At 48.4% G+C, this 7,084-nt stretch overlaps 1 long non-coding RNA gene across 1 annotated transcript in view; it reads left to right on the top strand.

The window, feature by feature from the left end:
• LOC122546946 overlaps positions 1-3,725 on the top strand; it is a 7,609-nt gene extending 3,884 nt beyond the window's left edge. The window contains exons 3-4 of the long non-coding RNA XR_006310853.1: positions 1,955-1,998; positions 3,484-3,725. This is a non-coding gene — a long non-coding RNA (uncharacterized LOC122546946). The remainder of the gene's footprint in view (positions 1-1,954; positions 1,999-3,483) is intronic.
• Positions 3,726-7,084: the final 3,359 nt, after the last annotated feature.

Here is a 7,084-nt window from a genome sequence, read left to right as displayed (position 1 = left end):
GGGGAATGGGCGGGGGGAGTATACAGAGGGAATGGGCAGGAGGGAGTATACAGAGGGAATGGACGGGGGAGTATTCGGGGGAATGGGCAGCAGGTAGAGGAGAGTAGAGAGAAGTTGTTGGGAGTAGTCAGTGGGCAGTGGGTGAGAAGATTGAAGACAGTGACTGTTTGATTGTAAAAATGACACAGAGACAGAGGGACAGACAGACATAGGTGATATCCATAGGGATGTGTTGTGTGAGGGACAGCCCGAGTTTCCTGGCTGAGAACTCTGTTTTAATTGAAACAGCAAAGATCGTGGTGGGAATTGACTGGATGGATATGGAGAGTTGACTGTGTGAATATGGGGAGGAGAAAGTGAGGGCTGCAGATGCTGGAGATCAGATCTGAAAATGTGTTGCTGGAAAAGCGCAGCAGGTCAGGCAGCATCCAAGGAGCAGGAGAATCGACGTTTCAGGCATAAGCCCTTCTTCAGGAATGAGGAGAGTGTGGATATGTGGAATTGACTGGGTGGATGTGGAGATTTGACTGGGTGGATATGGGACGTTGACTCGGTGGATATGCAGAGTTGACTGGGTGGACATGGGGAGATGACTGGGTGGATATGGAGAGTTGACTGGGTGGATATGGAGAGTTGACTGGGTGGATATGGAGAGTTGACTGGGTGGATATGGAGAGTTGACTGGGTGGATATGGAGAGTTGACTGGGTGGATATGGAGAGTTGACTGGGTGGATATGGAGAGTTGACTGGGTGGATATGGAGAGTTGACTGGGTGGATATGGAGAGTTGACTGGGTGGATATGGAGAGTTGACTGGGTGGATATGGAGAGTTGACTGGGTGGATATGGAGAGTTGACTGGGTGGATATGGGGAGTTGACTGGGTGGATATGGAGATTTGACTGGGTGGATATGTAGAGTTGACTGGGTGGATATGGGGAGTTGACTGGGTGGATATGGGGTGTTAACTGGGTGGTTATGGGGAGTTGACTGGGTGGATATGGAGACTTGACTGGGTGGATATGGGGAGTTGACTGGTGGATATGGGGAGTTGACTTGGTGGACATGGAAATTTGACTGGGTGGATATGGAGATTTCACTGGGTGGATATGGGGAGTTTACTGGTGGATATTGGCAGTTGACTGGGTAGATATGGAGAGTTGACTGGGTGGATATGGGGTGTTGACTGGGTGGATATGGGGAGTTGACTGGGTGGATATCGGGAGTTGACTGGGTGGATATGGGGTGTTGACTGGGTGGATATGGAGAGTTGACTGGGTGGATATCGGGAGTTGACTGGGTGGATATGAGGAGTTGACTGGCTGGATATGGAGAGTTGACTGGTGGATATGGGGAGGTGACTGGTGGATATGGGGAGGATGGTATCTGTTGTGGGAGAATCTCAAACCAGGAGTCATTGTTTAAAATAAGGGAGTGGGCATTGAAGGCAGAGATGAGGAAGCGTTTTGTTTCTCAGGGTGTTGTGAGTCTTTGGAATTCCTTTTGTCAAAAGGCAGTGGCTGGAGAATGATTAATTTTATTAAAGACAGTGGAAGGGGGATTTTTAATGACCTGGCGGGGTGAACGATTATTGGGGAATCTGTTGGAAGATCGAATTGATTTAAATTCAGCCACAATCATATTGAATGAAGGAGTAGGTTCAGAGGGTTGAATGTTCCTTGTTTGTATGTTCATAACATCCAGGTTCCTGAGGATGTCTAGACAGGGGTAATTGTCACATGCTGCTTTAACTGACCCCACTCTCTGAGAGGTGTCTCAGCCAGACATTTACAGGTACAACAGACAGTGCGGGATTTCCCTTTCACAGTGTTGATAGTGCTGTAGGCCGTGGCAGCTTTGTCCCTGAAAGGACAGTACCTTCTGTTTCTGACAATGTTTACTGTGCTTTGCCTTCAAAGAGAGCTGTATCTGAGGGACATTGCATTGTCTTTCAGCTCGAACCCCAGCCAGCAATTTACCAGCTGCTGTTCCTGTGGGGGTAAGTGATGGATCAAGATGTGAATATCAGCAACAGGTTAAACTCCAGAAATGATACTCTCCATTTATTGTTCAAGAATCAGTGACATAGTCACAGCAATGGCAGTAAACAATGAATAACTGCTTGATAGTTGCAGATAGGCGGCACGTGGGCGGCACGGTGGCACAGTGGTTAGCACTGCAGCCTCACAGCGCCAGAGACCCGGGTTCAGTTCCCGCCTCAGGCGACTGACTGTGTGGAGTTTGCACATTCTCCCCGTGTCTGCGTGGGTTTCCTCCGGGTGCTCCGGTTTCCTCCCACAATCCAAAAATGTGCAGGTTAGGTGAATTGGCCATGCTAAATTGCCCGTAGTGTTAGATGCAGGGGTAAATGTAGGGGTAGGGGTATGGGTATGGGTGGGTGCACTTCGGCGGGTCGGTGTGGACTGATTGGGCCGAAGGGCCTGTTTCCACACTGTAAGTAATCTAATCTAATCTAATCTAATATAAAGGCACAGTTCGAGAAACCATTGACTTAGAGTCAAAATGAACATGGAGATATGTTAACATTATGCTAATATATATGTTAATATTATGGTCATTATGCTAATAACTCACAAACAGATTATTGATATTATTCTGTGATAGTAGTAATTCACTAATTCTCACTTTATTAAATAAAGTACTCTTGTGTGTGTGATTTTTGAGAAGATATGTAACTCGGGTTGAGGTTCAGGTTGTGAGTTTGTTCACTGAGCTGGTAGGTTTGTTCTCAGACATTTCATCAGCATGCTAGGTACCCTCATCAGTAAGCCTCTGTGAAAGCACTGATGTTCTGGCCCACTTCCTATTTACGTGTCTTGGTCTGTTACGGTGGGTGATATCGTTTCCAGTTCTTTTCCTCAGAGGTTGGTAAATGAGGTCCTTGTTCATTGATGGAGTTCCAGTTTGAATGCCAAGTCTCTCGACCAAGACACATAAATAGAAGGGGACAGAACACCAGCGCTTCACCGGAGGCTCACTGATGCTGTTACCTAGCATGGTGATGAAACGTCTGAGAACAAGCCTTCCAGCTCAGCGAGCAAACTTACAATCCATGTATTTCCATCATAATGACAGGATTTGATTACTGACAATGATACTCACAATAATAACTGTTTGAAAACAGCTTACTGTAGCATGGTGTCTCAGTGGTTAGCACTGCAGCCTCACAGCGCCAGGGACCCAGGTTCAATTCAAGCCTCGAGCGGCTGTCTGTGTGGAGTTTGCACATTCTCCCCGTGTCTGCGTGGGTTTCCTCCGGGTGCTCCGGTTTCGTCCCACAGTCCAAAGATGTGCAGGTTAGAGTGGGTTAGGCATGGTAATTAGGGGATAGGTTAGCGCAGACTTGGTGGACAGAACGGCCTCTTTCCACACTGTAAGGATTCTATGAAAATGAAACTCTGTACATATCTCACATCAAATGTCCTTGTGCCACTGACGATCTGATGTTTGTGTGATGTTGCAGGAGGATGATGGGCAGGTGCATTACGCTGAACTCCAACTCCGACAGGTCACCCAGCGCCCACCCAGGACACAGACAGTGACAGATCCAGACTCCGAGTATGCGGCTGTCAAACACACATAGTCTCCTGGATGTATCCATCATTATTGCTGCAGGCAACCCACTCTCTGGATCCTATGATGTGGAGGAGCCAGGGTGGACACAGTTAAAAATCACACAACCCCAGGTTATAGTCCAATAGGTTTAATTGGAAGCACTAGCTTTCGGAGCGCTGCTCCTTCATCAGGTGATTGTGGAGAATAAGATTGTAAGACATAGAATTTATAGTTTACAGTGTGCTGTAACTGAAATTATATATTGAAAAAGACCTGGATTGTTTGTTAAGTCTCTCCTCTTTTAGAATGACCAGGTTGGTTTCAGTGCTTTCATATGTAAATCACAGAACATTTAAAAGTTACATTCTCAAGTGAACTTTAACAATTGGTGCCATGTCGGCCCAGATAATGTATTGAAGGTGTTAGTTTCCCTGTGTGAGATTGTCTGTGCCACAATGGTCAGACTAATTCTAATCTTAAAAAAAAATGGATTTACAGAATCTTACATGGATTCATGCAGTTTTTGAGCAAAGGAAAATGTAATTCTGCAAATACAAATACACCCCACAAACTTATATGTGTGTGTGTGTGTGTATGTGTGTGTGTGAGTGTCTGTGTGAGCTAATAAGAGAGGGTCTTTGTAAGTGTATGGGTCTGTAGGAGAGTCTGTGTGTGTTTGTGTGTCTGTGTATGTGTGTGCGTCTGTTTGTGTGCCACAAAGATGAACAAGTTGTACAGTTCAAGAAGGAGGTGCCGAGTTGAAGGGTTGGATCTGGAATAAGACAGGGGGAGGGGAAAGGCTAAAGCTGGTGAAATCTGTGGCTGTGTATGTATTTTTGTGTGTGTGTGTGTGTGTGTCTGTGTGTGTGTCTGTGTGTGTGTCGGTCAGCCTGTGCACGTCTTTGCGTGTCTGTGCGCCTGTGTGTCTCTCTGCATCTGGGTATGTGTGTGTGTCTGGGTGTGGGGTGGCTGTGTGTATGTGTAGATGTGTGTGTGTGTGGTGCAAGAGTGTACTGCTGAAAAAGAAGAACCATTCAGGCAGCATCCAAGGGACACTGAATGTATTGTGTGTGTCTGTGTGTTTGTGTGTCTGTGTGTTTGTGAGTCTGTGTGTGAGTATCTGTGTGTGTCTGTGTGTATGCCTGTGTGTCTGTGTGTCTGTCACACACACACACACATATAGGTTTGTGGGGTGTATTTGTATTTGCAGAATTACATTTTCCTTTCCTCAAAAACTGCATGAATCCATGTAAGACACTGTAAACCTGGTTTTTAGATGAGAATCAGTCTGACCATTGTGGCACAGACAGTCTCACACAGGGAAGCTCACACCTTCAATACATTATCTGGGCCGACATGGCACCAATTGTTAAAGTTCACTCGAGAATGTAATTTTTAAATGTTCTGTGATTTACACATGAAAGAACTGAAACCGACAACGATGAGAGAGTTAACAAACAATCCAGGTGTTTTTCACTATATTATTTCAGTTACATCACACTGTAAACTTTTGCTATAAATTCTGTGTTTTACAATCTTATTCTCCACAACTACCTGACGAAGGAGCAGTGCTCTGAAAGCTAGTGCTTCCAACTAAATCTGTTGAACTATAACCAGGGGTTGTGGGATTTTTAACTCTGAAAGCTCATTTCCCCAATTACTGAGCAACATCAGACACAGACTCTATAAAATCTCAGGTTACTGAGCACTCAGACCTTCCCAGACCCTGAGATTACTGGGCACTCAGACCTTCACAGACCCTGAGATTACTGGGCACTCAGACCCTCACAGACCCTGAGATTACTGGGTACTCAGACCCTCCCAGACCCTGAGATTACTGGGCACTCAGACCCTCCCAGACCCTGAGATTACTGGGTACGCAGACCCTCCCAGACCCTGAGATTACTGGGTACTCAGACCCTCCCAGACCCTGAGATTACTGGGTACTCAGACCCTCCCTGACCCTGAGATTACTGGGTACTCAGACCCTCCCTGACCCTGAGATTACTGGGTACTCAGACACTCTCAGACCCTGAGATTACTGGGCACTCAGACCATCCCAGACCTTGAGATTACTGGGCACTCGGACCCTCCCAGACCCTGAGATTACTGGGCACTCAGACCCTCCCAGACCCTGAGATTACTGGGCACTCAGACCCTCTCAGACACTGAGATTACTGGGCACTCAGACCTTTCCAGACCCTGAGATTACTGGGCACTCAGACCCTCCCAGACCCTGAGATTACTGGGCACTCAGACCCTCACAGACCCTGAGATTACTGGGCACTCAGACCTTCCCAGACCCTGGGATTACTGGGCACTCAGACCCTCCCAGACCTTGAGATTACTGGGCACTCAGACCCTCACAGACCCTGAGATTACTGGGCGCTCAGACCCTCTCAGACCCTGGGATTACTGGGCACTCAGACCTTCCCTGACCCTAAGACTACTGGGCACTCAGACCCTCACAGACCCTGAGATTACTGGGCACTCAGACCCTCACAGACCCTGAGATTACTGGGCGCTCAGACCCTCTCAGACCCTGGGATTACTGGGCACTCAGACCTTCCCTGACCCTGAGATTACTGGGCACTCAGACCCTCACAGACCCTGAGATTACTGGGCACTCAGACCCTCACAGACCCTGAGATTACTGGGCACTCAGACCCTCACAGACCCTGAGATTACTGGGCACTCAGACCCTCACAGACCCTGAGATTACTGGGCACTCAGACCCTCACAGACCCTGAGATTACTGGGCACTCAGACCCTCACAGACCCTGAGATTACTGGGCACTCAGACCCTCACAGACCCTGAGATTACTGGGCACTCAGACCCTCACAGACCCTGAGATTACTGGGCACTCAGACCCTCACAGACCCTGAGATTACTGGGCACTCAGACCCTCACAGACCCTGAGATTACTGGGCACTCAGACCCTCACAGACCCTGAGATTACTGGGCACTCAGACCCTCACAGACCCTGAGATTACTGGGCACTCAGACCCTCACAGACCCTGAGATTACTGGGCACTCAGACCCTCACAGACCCTGAGATTACTGGGCACTCAGACCCTCACAGACCCTGAGATTACTGGGCACTCAGACCCTCACAGACCCTGAGATTACTGGGCACTCAGACCCTCACAGACCCTGAGATTACTGGGCACTCAGACCCTCACAGACCCTGAGATTACTGGGCACTCAGACCCTCACAGACCCTGAGATTACTGGGCGCTCAGACCCTCTCAGACCCTGGGATTACTGGGCACTCACACCTTCCCAGACCCTGAGATTAGTGGGCACTCAGACCTTCTCAGACCCTGAGATTACTGGGCACTCAGACCCTCACAGACCCTGAGATTACTGGGCGCTCAGACCCTCCCAGACCCTGAGATTACTGGGCACTCAGACCCTCACAGACCCTGAGATTACTGGGCGCTCAGACCCTCCCAGACCCTGAGATTACTGGGCACTCAGACCCTCACAGACCCTGAGATTACTGGGC

This window comes from Chiloscyllium plagiosum, unplaced genomic scaffold (assembly GCF_004010195.1).
Source record: "Chiloscyllium plagiosum isolate BGI_BamShark_2017 unplaced genomic scaffold, ASM401019v2 scaf_2617, whole genome shotgun sequence".
Classification (NCBI taxonomy): domain Eukaryota; kingdom Metazoa; phylum Chordata; class Chondrichthyes; order Orectolobiformes; family Hemiscylliidae; genus Chiloscyllium; species Chiloscyllium plagiosum.
The sequence above is the reverse complement of the archived record's forward strand: the minus strand, read 5'-3'. Positions and strand labels throughout refer to the sequence as shown.